Below are 21,346 nucleotides of genomic sequence, written 5' to 3' on the forward strand. Positions count from 1 at the left end.
AGTTGCATTCACCTATTCAACTCTATAAGCCTTTTCGTAATCTCTGCTCTGCCTCCTCGACTACCCTTGTGGCTCCCCGCCCTCCCTGTGCTTCCTCTCACTTCCACATAGTTTAAGCCCCTGAATAGCATTGCCTGGCCCTTGCAAAATAATCATTGTGCATGTTCTATTGTTACTGAATCTGTTCACATTTAAGGAGAGCAATTTTACACCATACGTTGCACCTAAACTCATAGGGCCTGATTCACAGAGCGATTATCTATGGGATTCCGCCATTATAAAACACTTCTGTGAATTAGGCCCACAGTCTGTTAGGACTGGATTTAAAAGATGACCTTATAATTAAAATGACAATTATTCGCTGATTCTAAGATACACAAACATACAAAGCATTCCCACACCTTTTTGACCGCTGGACTCTTAACTGTATTTCCTACTCTCCCAATTCCAATTTACTGTAAGCCATCTTTTGTGATGCCCCTTGCAGTATAAATCCCAGTAACAGAACATAACTTAAGAAAAGGCAAATGGCTTAGACAAACAAGCCCATCCCATCCTGACCATCTGATCAGGACATAAGCTCAGGCCTCGACCATGCGCCTATACCCCAACCGAGAAGCCTTCTGCCCCTCCACATCCCAGACTCGCAAATCATTCCTTGAATGGGGGTCGGACTACATTTACATTGGCTCACTCCAGTCACGTCTTGTATTTGCAGTGGAACTGAAAGCCCGCCTGCTGCTGCACTTTATCCTGCGGTATACAGTAGCAGCACTTCTTTCATACTGATTTCCACTTGTTAGACTTGTTGTGCTGAAGTGTTTGGACACGTTTCACATTACATGCAAAGCATTGGGTGAATACGGTGGCCCTGCTTTAACTGTAATGTCTCTGCACTGGGGAAGAGAACAGCTTCCCAATGTTGCTTCCCAATGTTTGTGCATGTGCCTGTTCCTTATCAGTTTAATGGCTCTGTCCATGCAGGGGCCATGCAGGACTGAATTCCTTGCACACTTCTTCCTGCACCCAATTGAGTTTAGAGTTGGAGATACTCTTCTTTTTTTTCTTTCTTTGAAAAAGAGGTGTCCAGCTCTGTGTGTGATTTTCCCTGTTGCTCTTTTATCGTGTGAGCCCCCCATCTGATGTGGAAGTCTCTGGGACTTCGACAGCTAATCCATCTACCATTTTGCTAGCATAATATTTTCCGTTAGTCCAATTCTCAGCCAGTGATAGACATGAAGCTAGAAGGTGTGGGAAGAGCTGCAGAGAGAGGAAAGAGAAGTTGGTAGATAAAAGTACCAACTACCAGAGCAGCAAACAGGAAACAAGACGTGTAAAGAAAGCGAGCCCGGAAAACATCTGCCCGACTCATGATTGCTTAACCACTGCTTAAAAGGTGATGATAATCTACTGGTGGCGCCGCCATGGCCCTACATGAGCAGATGTTGATTATTTAGGAGACCTATAGTTGATTATTATGTGTGGACTAATGTTAAGGGTGGATTTACCACTCAGAGCAAGAGAATTGTACGCTGCAATTTACAAATGTTTGATGAAAGTTTCACGAGTTACATGCTGCTCTATGTTCTTGGCACCAAAATGGTCTTTATTAATGAAATATTTTTTTGAATGGTACCAGGCTCACATTTTGAGGAATATTTGTAAAAATGAGTTCAGTTGTATGTTTAAAAACCTTTTATTTGGAAAAGATTTTTCTATGAGGTTTTTATACTGAAAAAATAATACAACTGAATTAATTATTAAGGCTGCAGTCCTAGTTTCCTCTCCGTAGCTTTCTCTACTCTCATGCAAGAAACACAGTAGTAATGGTGTTTCAGTTCCATAAGGCATCACTTTGGTTTATACCTACATGAGCAGACGCCATTAGGGGGCTGCCTCATGGGCCATTGGGAACGCTGCACTGTTGGTGGTCAGGTCTTTGACCTCCATAGGGAACACTTCCGGGAGGTAGAGTTGCGTGGGTATACGGGCACTCATTTATTTCGAGAGCCGTGGCAAGGCTTAAGGACCCGGTTTGGCAGGAGAGACACATTTACAATGGGTTTTCGTGCTACTGGTTGGTAGCTGGAGGCCTGCATTTGCGGCTTCTGCTGAGTTTTTTGTTGGACACAGTTAAAAAAGGCCAGGTCCCATTCCTGGATGGTTTAGTACTACATATGGGTGGCTGGTACCCATTAGAAGGGTTAACTGAGTTTGTAATTTTGGCACGTTGTTTCAAGGACACCACAATAGTGTGGTTGGAGATGATTCCTAGACAGTATTTGGAGCAAAGGGATCCGTCCCATGGCAATGAACACTTCAGTTTAGAAACTGAACAATCAACTATCCAAGTTCACTCGCTCCTTGAAGTTGCACAATGTTAGACATGGACTGTTACATCTCTCCTTCCCAGAGCTGTTTCACAGTGATGATGGGCTGTTAAGTCTCTCCTCCCAAGAGATGAGCTGTTTTACAGTGATGATGGACTGTTAAGTCTCTCCTCCCAGAGCTGTTTCACAGTAATGATGGGCTGTTAAGTCTCTCCTCCCCAAAGCTGTTTCACAGTGATCATGGACTGTTATGGCTCTCCTCCCCAAAGCTGTTTCACAGTGATCATGGACTGTTAAGGCTCTCCTCCCCAAAGCTGTTTCACAATGATCATGGACTGTTAAGGCTCTCCTCCCCAGAGCTGTTTCACAGTGATCATGGACTGTTAAGGCTCTCCTCCCCAAAGCTGGTTCACAGTGATCAAGGACTGTTAAGGCTCTCAGATGAAGGGATGGATATCTTCATAATTTACTGGGTGGTATTCAAATGGTTTTTTACCTAGCGTTGGGGGGAGGGCTGTTGGACAGTAGCCCACCAGCCATGTGGCGCTTTTGACGGGGACCTACACAATGTATATGGCGATATTATGACAATGATCCATTTTGAACTTCTCTGAGTTATGTTGTGCTACCCAGGCTGTGGTTGGGGGGCTCCTCTCCCATCCAATAGGATAGCAAGCAGGTGTGGATGGTTGGCTGGCCCCTCAGGCTACACATTGGGTAGAAAGGCGGATCCCAGGCTTGGGTCTTCCACTGTCCACTTGACATTTGACTTTTCAGTCACCCCGGAGCAGCTCAGGCAGCTAGTAGGCCAACAGGCTGCTGGGGACATGGTCATGTTATCTTGTTTTTAAATGTAGCAATCAAATGGTCACCGTCAAGTTTTGTAAAATATTTGCAGAATAAAATGCAGCCTGTTTACCTCGAAATGGTTTCAACTGTATTTTCTATGACATCTGCATGGAGCCATGGGCATACGCGGGTGCACCCCCTATAATGCTCTGAGTATGACCACACCAAAAAGTCCCCCGCCCCACACAGACAAACACTGGCAGACATACACACACAGGAGCGTGCACCCGTAACACACACAGACACGCACATCCCTCCCACTTGTCAGGCTACTTGGAGGGCCAAACATAACTCTCTCACCCTTCTCTGCAAGACGAGAATTCAAAAACGCCCCCAACCTGGCACCACAAACCCAGACAGACAACGCTCGCCTCTGCATTTAGCACGAAGAGCGTGCATCGCTAGAACATCTACTTTCAACACATCGCAGGCTTTCTTTCCCCTTCCTGTGTCAAGTTCCCCTCTTTGTGACAGGCAGCCTGGGGCAAATCACTTCAGGGAGACTGGCCTGCAAAGCCGCTGACGCGCCGCTCGCGTGCAACGCCCTGGAAGGTACGTGTTCTAACTCTACATACATTCTACCAGCGCTTACAGGTGTTGGTTTTGGACAGATACACGCATGTTTGGGGAAGCAAGAGTGCGCTCGTATGTGTGTTTGCGCACAGTTCTTAGCCCCTTCACGGTGCGAGCCAGTGAGCATCCCCGCCGATGAAGTTACCCGCATTTGCATGACATGTATTTAGAATTGTGATGGGTGTGGAGCGATGGAAGGAACTGAGCAAGTGGACAGGAGGAGTTCTAATTAGGAAAGGAGAACAAAATCATGAGGTAAAACAATGATGACATGTCTTTAATTACTTCATTTATTTCGGTTGACTATGTTATGGCAAATCCATGCTGGCAGAATTGCACAGCAGCAGAAACCAGACCTGCAGTGTGTCTGGTGCTTGGGGGCATGCATTTATTTTTAGTTTGGGCTATTAGGTGTTTCTTGCACACCTATCAGCCAAAACTATTGCATTGGAGTACAGGGAGGGAGGAACGGCATATGAGGAAGGGCACACAGTTCGTAGGTGTTGTTTGGTTAGTTGCACACCCATTGACTGCCCATGGCCATGCTTACCCATCTGGCCATTCACCCCAGTTCCTGCCCCTCTCTGGCCAAAACACATGCTCATGGGAACTCTGTGAGCTCCCTTTAATCAAGCCTTAGCATCAAACATTGCACTCAAAGTACTTGCCAGTTTTTTCAAAGCAGTCGTCTCAGAGTTAATTACTTAATTGGAGCTGTGAACATCCTACTGGTGTAATAAAAATGTCTTATGGTCTGCCTTGAGCCACTCGATTCATAAGCACCCTGCATGTCCTTCACTGAAGTCCTAATGAAACCAGCATTGGCAAAGCCAACAATTTTGGCTTGTGTGTAAGTATTCGTGATTTGCCAGGAGCTGCTATTAGATGCCTAGGTACTTGCAACATGTTTCACCTGCTACCAGCAATGGACAGTTAATACCACTACGGCTGTGCCTGGCAAGCGCCTTTCTCATGCCTACACAAAAGCACAAACTGTTGGCATTGCCAATGCTTGTTTGTTGTGGAAGTGGCACATGATTACTTGTCTTAAAGATGAAATTCAATGTATTTTCACTGGGCTACGCGTTCTCAGGAACGTTATTGTCAGGATAAAGAAACTGCATGTTCAAATTTAATCGCGGGGCTTCAGGGTGGCCCATCTGTTTCTCAATTTGAAGGTTTTCTGACCGCGGGAAACAAAGCTTTCACGTTATTATTCAGGGTTAAGGTGATGTATTGAGGTCAGCATTCTTTGTTTTGGATGTCAGATCACAGAGTTTGGTTGTTAATTGCCTATGCTATTTTATTTTTAATTGTGCCGCTCTAGCTCAAAAACACGGCAGAGCGCTTTATGGAGAATATTTATCATTGTGAGAGACTCTCGAATATGAGTTGCTGTGCGTATAACACGTCTAGACACCAGCATGTGATGTGTGTGCACGAATGTAAGTGGGGTAGTGGTACAGTGCACATTGTATACCTTGTTAGTTTTAACAGAAAAGTGTTGCAGCCATCTTCGTGGTGAAAACACTTCTGTATGTAACGTCTATGTATTAGTGTAGGATGCAGCACTCCATTTGAATGCATACTCAATTGGAGGGATACAGCAATCACGCTTTGCCTGACCCTGGCATGGCTGACTCAGGTAAAAACCTGATTGGGTGAATGTTAAACGACTCTGTACTCCATTCTCTGCTTCCTGAGTGGTCCCCTGGAATCTCCAGGCCCAGAGAGCTCTCGCGTTACATCCCAGCCAGCAACAGTTAAGGTAAGATTCATCTGCACCTATTCCATCCTGTCCCCTGTTCTTCAGTAATCTGGCACTTACCATCCCCCGCCCTGCTTTAATTATCATTATTATTATTATCATTATTATTATTATGGTTGTATTTATAGAGCACGACCTAGCTTCGAGAAGGAACATCTCTGCCTTAATGCCAGTAAGACTGAGATTCTCCTCATCAGCACAGCTGCTCCCCCTTTCCTGTCGCTCTCTGAACGGCCTCTCTTGGCCCTCTTCCTTTTCTCACCTGTGAGGCTAAAAACCTTGGGGTCATCTTCGACTCCACTCTCTCCTTCTCTCCTCACATCGCTGACGTCTATAAGAAGTCACACTACCAGCTGCACCTCCGCAGAGCTATTCTTCCTTTCCTGTCTCCAGAGCTCTGGTTCTCTCTAGGCTGGACTCCTGCAACAGCCTCTTTCTAAATCTGCCTGCTTCTACTCTTCGCCCTCAGCAACTCATCCAGAACAGGACTGCAAGACTTGTCTTTGGCCTCAAGCCCAGGGATCGTATCTCTCCAGAACTGAAATCTCTGCATTGGCTCCCAGTGGCTGCGAGGATTAAGTTCAAAACGCTCTGCATTGTCCACAAGGCCTTCTGGGGCCAGGGGCCTTCTGGGGCCTGGGGCCTCAATACCTCTAACTCTCTCTTCCTAAATATCTTCCTTCTGGAGCTCTTTGCTCATCCGCCTCCAACTCCCTCAGCCGCTTCTCCAAGCAATGAGTCAGTGGTAGATCTCTTTCTTCGGCTGGGGCCTCCCTCTGGAACAGCATCCCTGAAGTTTAAGGAGAACCATCTCTGGTTCCAGAAGCACCTCAAGACCTTCCTCTTTGCTTCTGCCTTCTCCCCTCCTCTCCCCTGCTGAACTCCTGACTGAAACTGCACTGGCCACCTGGCTACCCTCTGATCTCAGGCCCAGGTCCTCTTCCCCACCAGCTGCACACCTGCAAAGCCTTCCGTGCAACCACTGCACTTGGGGGCTGGTTCTGTATCCCTACCGTCCCCACCAGCTCTTGACACTTGATGCCTGCGCGTACTCTGGCACTTGCCACTAGCTGGCCGCACTCTTACCTATTGTTTATTTATTCTATTTATTCTTACTGTTGATCCTATGTATTGCACTGTCCCCACCCCCTTCCCCCCCAGACTTACCCTCTCCCCGCTTCCCTGCACTTGCGCGATCTCAATGTCACCTGGCCTAGTAAGATTGTCATCTTTGTCTTCCCTCTGCCCCCCCACCCTTGCCTCGTCGCTCCTTGAAACACTTATGTAAAGGTGCAATATAAATGCCATATCATATAACAGAGCACTTTACAGAGGTATACAACAATACAGATACATAGCAGAGTGCTTTACAGAGGTATACAACAGTACAGAAACATAACAGAACGCTTTTCAGAGATGACAACAGAACAGATATACTGTGGGGGGGATACAGAGGGGCACAGAGGAGGGGAAAAGCGGTACCGGGTGGCAGGGAGGAGAGGTGCAGGAGTCATCTAGCAAATCAGGAGGTGCAAGGGGCCACATAATGACCTAGGTGTTGAGGCAGAGAGATTCTTTGAAGAGGTGGGTCTTGCGTTATTTTCTGAATTGTAGGAGTGTTGGGGCAAGTCTGATGCTGACGGGGAGAAGGTTCCATAGTCTTGGGGCATAGGCAGAGAAGGCTTGTTTTCTGGTTCTTTCCTTTTTGCAGCAGCAGATTTCAAGTCTGCACATGTCCTGGCTTCTGGTGGTGCGCTATTGAGCTGTCTGCCGGAGATGCTGAGTTTCTCCACAAGGTAGCTGGGTGACTTGAGGGTGACTGCCTTATAGATGATGCAGCAACACTTGAAGGTGAATCGTGCATGCGGTGGGAGCCAGTGAAGGGCAAAGAGGGCTGGGGTGATGTGGTCATATCTCTGTAGATCATTGATGAGGTATGCAACCACATGTAGGACACTTCATAGGGGCACACGGGAGGACGGAGGGAGGCCTCGGAGGAGTGCATTGCCCCTATCCAGGTGGGATAGGACCAGTGCTTGATAAGTGGATCTAAAGCAGTCCGGAGGGAGGAAGGGCTTGACTTCTCGCAGGAGGGACATCTGATACCAAGCTGTCTGAGTTTTCTTAACTATGTGTGTCTTAAAGGAGAGGTGTTTGTCGATGTGGAACCTGAGGGACTTGGAGCAGGAGGCGAGCAAAAGATGTGAAGCCCTCAGAGTCCATGGTTGATAGTCAGGTCTGAATGTCTGGGTGTTTGATGTTGTTGGCAAGGAGTTGGAATTCGGTCTTGGAGAGTTGGAGCTTCAGGTATGCACTGGATATCCAAGACTGGATCAGCAAGTGGTTTTGACACTATGGAGGTCCTGAGGAAGTCGATCTTGAGGTTTAGCCGTCAGTGTATTGGTGGATGTGGATGTTGTGCGTGGCCAGGCGGGCTCCCAGCGGCTCCATGTATAGATTGAAGACCACTTGCAGAGGATGGAACCCTGTGGAACTGAACAGCTGACGAGTAGCATTGGCGATCAAGAGAAGTCCATCTGAACAAATTGCTGGCGGTTGGCGAGGTAGGACTTGAACCAGCGTGGGACAAAGTTGCTTATCCCCAATGCGCCGATGTAGGGTGTCTGTAAGCGCCTGGTGGTCTACTGTGTCGAAAGCGGCCGAGAGGTCGAGTAGAACCAAGAGGCAGGGGTGACCGGCATCAAGGATATTGAGGGTATCGTTGATCACCTGTATGGTTGCTGTCTCTGTGCTGCATCTGGGTCTGAACCTGGATTGGTAGGTTTGGAGGAGATTGTTGGTGTCAATGTGTTGCTGCAGTTGTGTGGTTTATGCTTGCTCGATGATCTTAGCTAGGAAGGGAAGATGGGGTATGGGTGATAGTTACCTAGGTTGATGGTATCCAAAGTGGGTTTCTTTAGAAGAGGGAGTGTTTCTCCTGTCTTTAGGGTCGATGGGAAGGTGCATTGAGTTAGGGAGCTGTTCATGACCTCAAGGTAGGAAGGAGAGCTTCTGCAGTGAGGGTCCTGATGATGGATGCTGGGAGGATGTCATCTGTGTAATCAGCAGGCACATATAGCTGACAACCCAGTGGGCAAAAGGACTGACCATCTGTCACAACAACAGCATGCTTGTAGTTTAGTTTACTGACACTGGTGACGAGGAGTCAAAGCATACAAACAAAGGAGTGGAACTATCTCCCCCCTCTGCCCTGCCCCACAAGCAATGGCTCCCCACCGACTCAATAACCACCCACACTCCCAAACACCGCCCCCAATGTAAACGCCATATCTGGTACCTGCTTTTCCTTCTCCCCAACACTGTGTTTTACAACTATACTTTAAACACTGAAAAAAACACAGTGATAGAAAATGCACCTTCACCACTGCCACCATTACCTTCAATCATTTTCCTCCACAGCATGCAGCTCCATGCCCTTCCCTGTGTAATCACTGACCATTTGCACCTCTTAAGGGACATGCCAAGGACTATAACCAGTTCCTCACCAACCAACGGCTGCACAGCAATTTCAGATGAATCCTGCTTCATTGCAAAAGACAAACGTGCTGAGGGTGGGGGGATGGGTCATTGGGGGCGGGTGGGTGTCATTGGACGGGCCACAGTTAGGCTGCCACAGTTAGGCTATTCAAATAAACAAAAGCGCAACCAGCGCCTGCAAATTAGCTCAGCAAGATGTGACAATAGAGGGTTCTCACCAAGACACAGGTTCAAATTCCCAGTAGGGGGAGAAGCAAATCAACAGAGGTGCCCTTTCCCGCGGTCCATGATCGGTGCTGACTCCACTTTGACTTCTGTTGGTGATGCTGAAGCTTTCACTTCAGCCTCAGGCTGAGTGGAGGAGACTATCCCCCTACGTGCCCCAAGCACTGCTCCTGGGATGCTGGAAGCACACAGCACGGACCATCAACAGAAAAAAGGCCCCACAACCCAGAAACTGTGTGCTCATGAGACAATGTGTCTTCAGGAGTTTTTGACTTCTGGATAAACAAATCCTCTGGTAGCAAAACTAGGCATGTGTAAATTACCTGCATCATTTATCGAGGCCTGCTTATATGTCCCATCACCCCAAACACTTCTGGATCAGGATTGCTGAACTCGTGTAGAAAGCCCGAAGTAGGTGGTCTGAAGCTTCTGGAATTGCTAACTTTAATAATTTCTACCCACAGTACTACAAATTGTATGTATGTGTTGATATGAATAATGACAGTACATTTTATATAGTGCTTCAAGCTGGATTCCTCACATGGCTAAGTGCTGTATTGAGTGGTTGTATTTCCCAACTGAAGAGTATTCAGTTATCTACTACAGAAGAGTGAGGCTGAACCATCCATCCCTGTCCAGACTCAAACCTGTTCTCACAGATGTTAATTGTACTAGCTGTTACTTTGCCTTGTGTTGGAATGGATTATAAATGGTAGTCCCCCTTTTGCCACAACTTGAATATTTTCTGCTCTCAAAACACTATTCCTGCCTATTCTTTCAACTCTGATGATCACCGCTATTTTACCAGAATCTGAAATGGGAACTCGTGTAACACATACGTTCTTTTACATGTTCCTTAACGTGTGCAAGCTAAAAAAGTGTCAATTTTGTTGTTTACTAATCATAGATGGAATTAAATGCTATGCATATTGTGTAATGTGCTCTTGCACAATTCGTTTACATCAGGAGGTGTGAGGAACCAGAGGGTGTCCTCACTTATTTTCCGCAGGGGTCCCCTTCTCAGGTGGCCTGGGAAAGGCCATCTCTTTCAGATCCCAAACTTGGGGGTGGATATGCAAGGGAGGATCACCTGGGTGGATGAGACTTGGGGAGTGGAAAGAGGATGTCCTTAGGTGAGACATGGTATCCCCTTGCACCATAAACCCTCCATCCCGCAAGACTCATAGGCTTACCTTGTGATCCCCCTAAAATATTCCCGAAATGGCATCAGTATGGCACAGGGACGTAGAAGAGGATATCTAGCCTAAGACATCCTTATTTTGAAAATACGAACATCTATCAACCCCAGCCAAGTACTGGGATGAGGAGGAGGACAACAAGAGTCAAGCAGTACTACTGGTTTGCTGGTAAGCGGACTCGTCCTTTTTGTAATGCAAATGGAGGCGGGCGCTTTAAAATCGGGAAGCCCGAAACAAATGACAGCTGTGGCAGGGGCAGCAGCAGAGTCAGCTGCCGGAGCAAAGTCAGCTTTGTGCAGGGAGAACTCTCCAGTGTGGCAGCGTGTCAGGAGGAGCGCTCGAGACCCGTGAAGCACTGCAGACTGAATGGAGCGGAAAACAAAGGCATACAAAGCTGGAAGCTGGCGGAAAGCCATCAGAAGTGGTCCAACAGGACCGAGAGAAGTGGTTGTGAGCATCCTCCTTTGCTGAGGAAGCTCTGCTCGGTGTGCGTAAGCCACAAGAAGACTGCCAGGAGAAGAAGTGAGTGACTGCACGGCGAAACAGGAGTCCGTGGCGGCAGAAGATCTTGCAAGGAGCCGTAAGACCGACCGGTGAGTGCAGCCAGGAAAGAGATACACTGGGATGGCAGGCAGTGACATAAATAAAGCAAAGCATTTTGAATACCGAACGAAATGAACGTACGTTACAGCAGATGACAGGCATTTTTGAAAATTGAATGAACTGAAAGCAAAGCATTTTGAATACCGAAGGAAATGAAAGCACGTTAAAGCAAATGAAACACACTTTTGAATATCAAACGTAATGAAAGCAAAGCATTTTGAATGCCGAATGAAATAAAGGCAAGTTGGGAACACTCTGGCATATTGAGAGGAGAAAACAAAAGAGTGTGAACCGTATTGAGAGGAGCGTTTTGAATTGCATTGAAATAATGAACTGCATTTACTGAAACTAGTGCTAGCAAACCCAAGAGAGCACAAAGATTTGGATGCAGGATATGAGAAACCCAACACTGACCATACCCAAGAAAGCATAAAGAATAGTTTATCATAAGGAAACAAGCACTGGAAAGAGCCAAGGAAACATAAGCAGGTGTAACAAGGCAAAGGTGGTTAAGCAAGCCACCATACAGTGTCAGGAAAGTGTGACAAATGTGACTGAGGCAAACCTCACTGCTGAGGAGAAGCAGTGGACTGGTATTAAAGGAAAAGCAGTCAAGAAAGGGTACCGGTTGCATGACCTGACTGTGTGTTCTGACTACTGTGCCTAGACCAGGGGCCCTGGAATGGAAAAGCCAATGAAAACACCTATAAAGAAGCTTGTGTTGTGTAAAGACCTGTTTGTGATATTAAAGACAAGTGTTTGTTTGAAAGTTGGAAGATTTGACCTCCTTTTGTTTGAAAGCTGGAAGATTTGAACTCTTGGGGAAGGGAACCCCTGTATTTGATGAACTACTTTGAACTTGGGAAGGGCTGATTACAAGCTAAAGAGCTAGAGGAAGCTCTGAACTTTACTTTGAACACTTACTTTTGTATGCTGACATCCCTACACATTGTATGAGGTTAGTTGTGAGGGCAAGTTTGGACACAGACAGAAGTTTTACTTTGGACTGCCTGACGTAAACTATCCTTTAGTGAAATTCAACCTAAGCACAGGGCAAATTAGGCATTATTCCACCCTGCATTTTACGTTAAATAAAACTTTGTTGAGAAAACTTGAACCTGTTGTCGGTGTCTGGCTCATGATGCCTTCACAGAGGCTTTGAAAGACAGAGTGGGCAAAACTCGGTTTGTGAGCACATATCAAGTGGTGGTCAGTCATAATGTAGAATGCAATAATGTAGAAAGTCAAAATGTCGTTTTTGTTTTTTTTAGAAAACAATAATGTCGAAAAACAATAATGTCGAATTTTTTCTACATTTTTTGAATTTTTTCGAAAAAAATACATAAATATATATATAATTAAAATGTGTTGAGTATGAGGGGTGAGAGGGTGGTGGGGTGGCCGGGGGGTGTTGGGTGAGGGGGATTGGGGGACCCCCCAGTAAATGATACTCTTCTTGTTTATTTATTTATTGATAGTGCTAATTGACATTTTTTTTTCGACATTTTTTTTTCTAAAAATTGACTCTTTTCATTATATGTATAGGTTTTCGACATTATTGTTTTCTACATTTTTTTTTCTACATTTTTGTAAGTCGACATTTTTTTTTCTACATTATGACTATAAACCATCTCAAGTAATGTAAGGTAATGTAAAGTGGTCTCTTATAACGTTCTTCTGCCAATAATGTTGACCTCGCTGCGAATTGCTCTGTAAGAAACGTGGGCAGAGAGTGTGAGTTAGATAGCAGTACAACTTGCTGCACATAGCTCTGTAGGAAAGGCGGGCAGAGTGTGTGAATCATATAGCGGAGACCTTGCTGCGTATAGCTCTGTTAGTAAGGTGGGCAGAGTGTCTGAGTCAGATAGCAGGAGACTTCGCTGCACGTAGCTCTGTAAGAAAGGTGGGCAGGGTGTGTGGGTCAGCTAGTGGGAGACCTTGCTGCACATAGCTCTGTAGGAAAGGCGGGCAGAGTGTGTGAGTCAGATAGCAGAAGACCTTGCTGCGCATAGCTCTGTTAGAACGGTGGGGGCGAGGGCGTGAGCCAGATAGCAGTAGACGTTGCTGCATGTAGCTCTGTAAGAAAGGCGGGCAGAGTGTGTGAGTCAGATAGCGGGAGACTTTGCTGAACATAGCTCTGTAAGAAAGGTGGGCAGAGTGTGTGAGTCAGCTAGTGGGAGACCTTGCTGCACGTGGGCAGTGTGTGAGAGTTGGATAGCGGGACGGCAGATGAGGAAACCTTTTTTGTTGATGGATGAGGATCAGATGTACCCATTACCTGTGTTTCAATAGGAACATGTCTGTGTCCTTAGTGGTTTGTATGGACTGGGGCAGTCTAGCCGCCTGGGAAGCCCCCAGGTTCTTAAACGTAGAACTGTCAAAATAAAAAGAGATCACAAGCAGGGAAGTTGAATGCAGTCGTGAAAAACATCTGTTGTGGTGACTTGTTTTGTACATCCTGCATTGTTTTCGGCCACACGTGTTAGCAGCTGATCCCCACCCACCCCTGACCTCATTGCGATATGATTAATCGAAGGTACTTTAATAAACACATCTTGCAGGAGCTTCCTAACTGAATAAAATGGTCCAGCATTTTTGCACCGAGCTTGGTATTCTTTGCTCAGGCACTAGACAATCAAATCACACACTTTGCCGCGGTGAAGCCAGGATTTGATCTGAGTTTTCCCATTACTAAGCCAGCAATTTAGCCAGCAGACCCCATCCCCTCGGCAATCGTGAACACATCTTTAATAGGACTGGATATGTAAAGGATTCACTTTCTGATGCTTTAAAGTTGGAGATTTATTTCGACACTGCAATAATATTAGGGGTTCTCGCATTAGTGATATCTAGGAAATAGTGGATAAAGCAATTCAGTCTTCTTTTTGAAACTGGGCATAATGTTACATGGCATGGCAATGGCCACTGGGCATATCATTGATAATGGTGCGAGTACTGGGCTACTGGAGGCACAGGTTTTTGATGGCAATATTTCCCAAAGTTGCCAGTACATGTGCTTTTGATGACAAGACCTGAGAATGGTATGAGTGCTGGGTCCTTTGATGGCGAACGCGGTTATGACGGGAACACCTCTCAAATGATGTGAGAACCAGAGCCTATCACGCCAGTACTTGACACGTGGTGGTGGTACCACATGGGCATGTGCAGCCACTCCTAATACGTTAGTTTTTCACCAGCTATTTGTGTGCACTTTTGGACTTATTCAAGCAATTACACACGCATACATGTACATGTATATGTAGGCCTAGGGGTGTTTCCGGATGTGGGATTGGAGGAGCATGAGGCGGAACCTCCTTTATGCTCATTATATAAACAAGCATTGGCAATGCAAACAGTTTGGGCTTTTGTGTAGGCATGGGAAAGGCACTTGCCAGGCACAGCCGTAGTGGTATTAACTGGCCGTGGATGATAGCAGGTGCAAAATGGTGCGAGTACCTGGGCATCTAATAGCAGTGACTGGCAAAAGTTTAATACTTCTACACAAGCCAAAACTGTTGGTTTTGCCAATAATTATTTTTAACAGTACTTCAGTGTCTTCTCCAATGCTTGCTTTCAACAGCACTTCAGTGAACAACAAGCAGAGTGTCTGTAAATCGATCAAGTGGTTGACGGGAGGCCTGGTAAGACATTTGTATCAGAACAATAGTGTGTTTACAACCCCAATTACGTCATTGGCCTTCATTATGAGGTTGCAGGTAGGCCACCGGTAATACCTTGGGTAAAATGCCTAACAGTTTGCAATTGGTTTTGTGCGGTAACTCATGAAAACTGCCCATACAGTACCGGAGGCCTATCGGCAACCTTGGCTTACTGTTTACACCACCCGATATGCCGGTGCTATCCAGATATTATGGGTGGTGGAAAAACGGTATATTCCCTTGCCTGTGTAGTCCCATAGGACCGTTAGTAACTGTTCCGGTGCTTCAGTGATTTATCTGCCGGTAGCGACCTGAACTAGGTGCCTTATTTCTGGACCGGCTCACTCCTAAAGAGAGCCATTAATTCTCAGAAGACTGCTTTGAAGAAACACTGGCGGGCACTTTCAGTGCAAAGCCTGATGGTAAGGCTTGATTACAGTGAGCTCAAAGACTGCCCAAGAGTAAATGTTTTGTGTGGGCAGAGGCAGGAATGGCTGCAAATGGCCATAGGGATTAGCATGGCCATGGGCAAGCAACGGGTGGGCGTATAACCAAAGAACACCTACAGACTCTGGTCCCACTCATATGTCCTCCCTATATAATCCCATGCAATAGTTTTGGCTTATAGGTGTCGCAAGCGATGCCTAAAAGCTCAAACTAAAAGGTATTGACCGATTTATCAAGTTTGTGTACAACTGCACAACTTCTCAATACATCCTACAGTCTGAGCCACATCAAAGCATGGCTTCAGCTTTCGGCCAGAATGCCTTGTTCTGGGGCATGGGTAGATGATTAACTAAAAGTTGATCAGAATGATTTTAAGGATCAGAAATACATTTTTAAATACTACAAAGGGGAGTGAGAACTTAAATGATGTTCAAGAAACCATTTTGCAATTCTCAGAACAGCGTTCTTATTGAAAGCCATGTGTTGCTCTGACAATGTTGTTAACATCACTGCTGGGTCTCGACCGAGTAAGGCTATATTTATGGAAAAGGCTATAATTCCCAAATCACTGTCCTGTTTTTCAGCAACCCCCTACTTAACTCCCGGGTGAGACGGGATTCCAAATAAAGTGGAGAAACCACCTAAAATAAGTGTCTCACCATCGCAAATTATAATTCAGGACTTTTTGCGCAAACTGTCTGAGGTTTGTCTGAGCCATATTTGTCCAGTGCAAGCCTGTTTAAGCTTAACACCATTCTGATTGTGGTGACACAGCATCCAGATGGTCGCATTCGTTTATGAGTTGACTTCCGGGATTTGAACTGGAACATTTGGGTCAATAGGTACCCTTGCCCAAGGTAGATGCAATGATTACCAACAGTGGAGGAGGCGGGATGGTAGAGTACCTTAGACCTCTCGTCTGCCTACCACCAGGTGGAGTTACAGCCCATGTCACAAACCTTGACAGCGTTTTTCACTTCCATGAGGGTGTACCAGTTCACAATTATGCCCTTTGGATTAGTGTCAGCGTCTGCTGTTTTCCAAAAGATTATGGAAGATTACTTGGGTGATGTCCCTGCAGTAAAATGTTTTCAGGAGGACATTTTGGTGGGGGCTAAGAGTGAACCCGAACATGACTCTGCAGTGTATGCAGTTTTGTGAAGATAATAGAGGGCAGGTTTGACTGTTAAGAAAGAAAAGTGTCAATTTAATTGTAGTTGTCATTTGTATAGCACCATGCACCATTACTATAGTCTCAACGTGCTTGTGGTGGGAACGCCATCAGGAACCGCAATCCAGAATATGGAAAATTCTCATAGAGATTTAGAATGCATCTGTGCATTTTGGCCAAGATAAGGAATTAGGTGGGCTGGCCGGGCTCCTGTAAGTAACCCCAGAGATCAGGCATGTGGAAGGGTGCTGAGGGAGGTCAGCAGAGTGTGTGAGTGCAGGAGACTCGTTATGTGTTGTGATGAATCCTGCAAAATCCTCACAAAAACTCTCCCTAAAGTCTCCTCACAGACGGCATGGGGCAGGAAGCCGCTACCTGATCCTAACCTTGTCGGAGGTGTTAGCCGGGTGGATCACCTAGGAGGAGACACTCCCAAGGAAACAAGAGGATCCCGTTGGGAGAGATGCAGTATTTGTCTTCTTCAGAGAGGTGGATCTCTAGGGTGCCATAAATACATAAAATAAAATATCATTTGCTCGCTTGTTGTCAGGGTCAGACTTCCTTTCACAACGATATCTCCATTCAGAGTAGAACAGACTTTTATGAATGCCAAAGAAATGATATAGTTTGGAAGCAAGCCATTAATATCTTGGCATCTGATAGATATAATGATCCCTTAAATTTGAACCAAAAATCTAATCCTCTAAAATCTTTTTCTAAGAGTTCATTTACACTTGAATGTATAGGCCCCCTCAGGTGCAGGCCATTAGAACAAGAGGATGGGGTTGCAGAGACCACAAGTTGCAGTTGCAGGAGAAGCAGAAGTGGGAGAGGAGAGGGGACGCTGGAGCCACCGTTAATGGCAAACCGAATGATGGTCCAGAGAGGGTCTCCCAGGTTTATAACCTAAATTGCAGAGGTTGCGCAGTGGAAAACGGCATCGCAGCAAGCTTTCCTTTGGGAGAGAGAGGCTCTCCTGTTGGCGTGCAGTGACTTAGTGTTGAAGACTCCATACAATAAGCAGAGGCTGGCCAGGGGAAATCCCCTGCCCCAAAAAAGGAGGAGACCAAAGATTGAACAAACTACTGTTTTATTTAACAAAAACCACATAAAACAGGGACAACTTCAACATTAGGCAAACATGTCCATATCTCTCACAGCTCTGAACTCAGCAAGATATGTCACAGCACAAAAACCTAAGGTGGGAAGGGTTTGGGTGAATATCTTGGCTAAGTATGTATTCTATATGGGGCTAGGAGTCTAATTGGTCCAGCCATTTTATTTATAACATTGATGAAAATGCCCAGACTCGAAGGTATCACGGCGTGGTACAGTACAAATTAGCAGTGCAGATAGTAGGAGTGACCAGGGTGTGAAAACTGAGGCAAGACATTATGCATATTTGTCAAACAACCAGGTCTTGAGTTGTTTTTTTAAAGTGGCAAAAGATTGCTCGTTTCTAATATGTGAGGATAGCGAGTTACAAAGTGTAGGTGCAGTCACACAGAAGCTGGCTCTGCCTGCTCTTTTTTTCTTGAAGTGGGGAGTAAACAGTGAGGTGCTGGATTTGGACCTGAGTGCACGTACTGGGGCAGATTGGGTGATGCAGTTGTTGAGCTACAGGGGAGCCTCATTGTACAAGCAGCAATGAGCAAAGGATAGGGTTTTGAATTCCACTGAGGCTTTTATGGGGAGCTAGTGGGATTCACGTCTTGTGTTTGAGATGTGGTCAGAGCATATGATCCCCAGTTCAGAACGCAGTGCTTTATTTTGGAGTAGCTGGAGCTTGAAGAAGGAGGCGCCCATGAGAAGTACATTTCAGTAGTCGAGCTTTGACAGAATCTGCACTCGCACAAATGTTATGCAGTTGTTTGGGGAGAGGAACTGTCTGCTCGGAGAGATGAGTCTTGCTGTGCAGGCAGTGGAGGAGGCTAGGCCGGTGATGTGCCTGGTCATGGCAGTTCAGCTTCAAGGTGAACACCCAGTGTTTTTATATGTTTAAGTACTCAGATGGATGTACCATCAATATCAAAGGAAGAATAGGTAGCATCCAGGTGTCGGAGTTGGTGCGGGGAGCCTATGATTAGGATCTCTGCCTTTTCATCATTTAAGCATAGATTGTGGGAGGCCATCCAGTTTTAGGTTGTGCAATAGACAGAGTTGATTTTGATGGAATCCGCAGTGTGCTCACCTGAGAGGAGGATAAGGATGTGCGTATTGGCTGCAAAGTTAGTGTAGATGATTTCTCTTGAGTCGAGGAGGACGAAGAGGGGTTTGGTGTAGGTATTATACAGAGTGGGTGAGTGGCAGGAACCTTGAGGTACCTCCAGTGGAGTAGGGATGGCATCAGCTGCTGAGTCCCCACTGAAGACATGTGTGGTGCTGCCACCAAGAAAGGAGACTGTGGCCTCTGGGGAGAAGTACAAGTGTTGGCTGAGGTGGTGGCAAAGTATATAATGATCAACAAGGTCGAAGGCGGCTGATAGGTCAAGCAGTAGAAGGATAGCTATTTTACCCGCATCGTTGATGAATTCCATTTGTATTGTCAGGTCCAGTAAGGCAGATTCTGTGCTATGCTTTGGGTGAAAGCCAGATTGCATTTTCCCGAGCAGGTGGTTCTGTTCTAGGAACTGTTGGACTTGGTTGTAAGGGAGAGAGGAATGGAAAAGCAGGTTACCCTTGTTCTAGAACCAGGGGAGCAGAAGTTGAAAAACAGAAACATGTATTTAGAGTTCTTTTTTGTAGTAGAAAAAATCATACCATTAATTCAGAAAGCACAGCAATAAATCTAAATCCAATGGACAGCAAACCATAAACACAAAGGAATAGAGAGCTCACAAAGCATTTCTATTCTCAAAAAGTATAAATCCTACACTCAATCATAACATTCACTTGGTTGTAAACCAGGCCGTCCAGGATTTTAAGTAGGAATGGGACTGGGGTAATGGAATGGTAGTTGGTGTGCACTGAGTGGTCCAGGGAGGACTTTTTCAGTAGAGGAGTGACCCAAGCGGATTTGATGTTGACAGGCACAATGCATGTGGAGAAGGAGGTATTGGCAAATTCAGTGATGAAGGGGGTTAGCGCAGGGGTGCAGAGCTTTTCTATATGAGCAAGGCAGGGGTTGCCTTTGTAATGAGAGGGTTTCAGTCCCCTGATGGATGTGGCGACTTGCTCTTCTGTGATGTGTTTGAAGGTAAAGAGGGGGTATTAGCAGTAGGGATTCCTTTGATGGGGATATTAGGTGAGGGCATGGGCAACTTGCTGGAGAGCACTAATCTTGGTGATTAGCGATTCAGTTTTGTGGGTGAGGGCATCTTGGATTGTGGTGCATCAAACTTTGTTGGTGGATGTATTAGCAACTGGGGGATTGGGGTTTCCAGTTCTCTGAGGATCACAAACAATTCTCTGCTATTGGAGCTAGCATTGGCATTCTGTCATTATAGCTATTAGGTTTGCCTCGGACCACCTACAAAAAGATACATGGGAAAACATGTAATTTGGGTGCTCTATGATTGGTGGCTGCAACACTGTTGAGGTGAGCGTTAAAAGTGAAAAGGGATTAGTAAGAGAGGGCTTTCTAAGCCTTGGCATCCTGTACTATTACCAACAGATGAGCACAATAGCGGGTGTTGAGAAGGGCCCCAGAGTGCTGCCTGTCTCAACAAGGTTACCACTCTCCGATTCCCTAGTCCGCAAGTCAGGACATTTTAGCTTTCAACTTCATACTGCATTGTATCTTTTTTCACAACGAAATGGCAGGAACGAAAGTCTCTGTCTGCCAATGTCTGGTTCAATGAACAGGCACTCTCTGCCAGCTGCAAGTCACGTGTGTAGGGACCGCATTTTGAATTATTCTGCTCTGTAATTTATGAGGATTTTAGCCCTTTTGCTATGAGTGTCATTACCTCCTTGGCCTTGGTCTCTAGAGACTTGTTCGAGCTACTTTCTTCTCTGTGTCAGGTCTGAGTTGGTGAGAATCTGACCTTTCAGCAACATTTGTTTCTTTGATTCTTCTGAAAGAATTATGTCCACCATCTGGGACCTGTTCATCATCTGTACTTTTCCAATGCTGGTTAAAACCTGACTTATCCTGATAACCTTGGCAAGCTATGCACTCGATATCTAAGCTGTTCAGGCTTGGCTCTTTTGCTGACTAAGCAAGCCAGGGTCCCGCTGCAGTCTCAATGCCTGTCGATGTCTGCGTCCTCCATCTTGGTTTACATGGTCACTCATTTTAGTTAAGTTTTGCATTGAGCAAGATTTATGTCTATTCTCATGCACCTTACTTTTCAGAATGGAAAAGAGAGTATATGTTTTCTAACCTAGTGAATGCAAGCATGTTCTTCGTGTCTAAGTGCAATTTGACCTAGTGTTTGTGTATCTTCGTGTTTGGGTTTGTTTATGCTTTGTGTTCTAATGCAACTACCTGTGCTGGCCTCAGCTGTGACGTCATTTACTTTCTTCATGATCACAGTTCATTTAGTTGCTAAATCATCTGCAAATGTATTGCCTGGGTGACGTCATCTGTATAGGGTCTGTAGGGCTGCTTCGGTGAGTAGTGTCTCTCACTTAAGTAGTACAATGGCTCGGGGGATAGGAACTAGGAGCAATATACATGGTTAATGTCTGTCACATCAGAACGGGGGAAGGGCCGATGCACTGGTAGACACCACATGGAGTGAAGAAAGCTCCTTTCCTCTTCGGTGCGGGCTGCAGGAAGCTGAAAGCAGCATGCCGGGCAGACAGAGGAAGAAGTAGTGTGAGCAGAGTCAATGGTTGGCACGGTCCGTGTAGCAGAGCTGGTGAGTTTACCAGTGAAAGGTGATCCTGGTATGCTCTGTATGCAACCACTGACTTCTGACCATTGTTTTGAATACCAAACTAATATTAAGAAAACATACTGGTGAAATGTGAACTTTACAAAGAGGCAAGCAGAGAAAAGTTACAGCTATTGTTATAAAAGTCAGCACCTTTACCAAAGCAAAGAAGGGGTAATACCAAAGCAAGCTAATCAAAAACAG

At 45.8% G+C, this 21,346-nt stretch overlaps 2 protein-coding genes across 4 annotated transcripts in view; one reads left to right on the forward strand and one right to left on the reverse strand.

Moving 5' to 3' along the window:
- FYCO1 (FYVE and coiled-coil domain autophagy adaptor 1) overlaps window positions 1–21,346 on the reverse strand; it is a 1,135,599-nt gene that overhangs the window by 188,459 nt on the left and 925,794 nt on the right. The window lies entirely within an intron of this gene.
- Window positions 3,477–21,346, forward strand: part of CXCR6 (C-X-C motif chemokine receptor 6) — a 60,283-nt gene continuing 42,413 nt past the window's right edge. Inside the window, exon 1 of the mRNA XM_069613364.1 lies at window positions 3,477–3,731. The gene's annotated coding sequence lies outside the window, so the exon portion shown is untranslated. The remainder of the gene's footprint in view (window positions 3,732–21,346) is intronic.

Source organism: Ambystoma mexicanum, chromosome 5p, assembly GCF_040938575.1.
Source record: "Ambystoma mexicanum isolate Mex_15411 chromosome 5p, UKY_AmexF1_1, whole genome shotgun sequence".
In the NCBI taxonomy this organism is placed as follows: Eukaryota; Metazoa; Chordata; class Amphibia; order Caudata; family Ambystomatidae; genus Ambystoma; species Ambystoma mexicanum.